Raw genomic sequence first — 1,384 nt, forward strand, 5'->3', positions numbered from 1 at the left:
TTATTTCTAGCATTAACGTTTTTTAACCTCTATTTTGATGTGCCTTATTTTTAGCATTAAGAGGTATTTTACCTCTATTTTGAGGTGCCTTATTTCTCGTATTATGGGCTTTTTTTTTTTTTACCTCTATTTCAAGATGACTTACCTCTAGCATTAAAGGCTATTTTACGTCTTCGTTTAAAGGTTTTTAGTTGCTGTTCTCTCCTGTCTGTTCTAGTTTTTCAAGTTCTTTAGTCTTTTGGTTTCCTTTGATATTTCATCTTCCAGTTTCCTTAGTTCGTCAATTTCCTTCAAGATTTCATCGTATTCTTTCCTAGTTCGTCAGTTTCCTTCTAGATTTCAAGAGAGATTTCAATGCCGTGTGTCCTCAGTTCGTCAGATTCCTCAGAGAAATCGATGGCATCCATGTCTTTCTCCATCAGGGCGATGGGTAAAGACAGGAATGCAATAAATTTTCTCCGCATATGTCATCACGCTAAAATAAACGACGAGCAACACAATATATTTACCAATTCGATCTGGATATGACCTTTCTTCAATATCGAATTTTGGGACTATCCTGTTGAAGAAGCACACGTCGCTCACCGGTCAGTTGAACCATTCTGTCTCCGTCCTTATTTCCTTAGTTCCAATAGTCTCCAATTATAGGCCATCGTTGCAAAAGCCCAAGCAAAGGATCATTCAAGGCGCGTACATTATGATCTTCAAAGCTCGACAACTTCTGCAGCAACCACCAAAACCAGCTGTAGATGAAGGTGTTCCGAAGAACCTCCTGTTGATCCTGTAGTTGTAATACACAATTCTCACAGTCAGCTCCCTGTTCCAAAAATAGCCATCAACAATGTCCACTGCGTTGTAGGCTTAGTTCGAAAAAAAAAAAAAAAAAAAAAAAAAAAAAAAACGAGATCAGGTCTTCAGAAGTCATTTGAAGCTCGGGGCGGAGCCTTTCAGAACTTCTCCGGGAAGATTCTGTTCTGGTGTCATTCAGAACTCCATGCTAAGTCTACGGCTATGTCTTCTGAAGCCTTTTGAAGATCCTGGGAAATTTTCTTCAGGTGCCGTTTAGGGAGTTCCAGGAAGAATTTGTTCTGGAGTCATTCAGAACTCCATGCTAAGTCTACGGCTATTTCTTCTGAACGCATTTGGAGATCCGGGAAAGTTTTCTTCCTAAGCCGTTCAGAGATTCTGTTGTAGGGTAATTCAGAACTCCATGCTAAGTCTATGGTCATTTCTTCTGAAGCCATTCAGAGATCCGTGAAGATTTTCTTCCGAAGCCGTTTCGAAAAAACTCTTCTTTCGTTTCAATAAACCCTAGTAACTCATCATCATCATCATCATCATATTAATAATAATAATGATAATAATAATAATAATAATAATAATA

The sequence above is a fragment of the Palaemon carinicauda genome, chromosome 15, assembly GCF_036898095.1.
Source record: "Palaemon carinicauda isolate YSFRI2023 chromosome 15, ASM3689809v2, whole genome shotgun sequence".
Classification (NCBI taxonomy): Eukaryota; Metazoa; Arthropoda; class Malacostraca; order Decapoda; family Palaemonidae; genus Palaemon; species Palaemon carinicauda.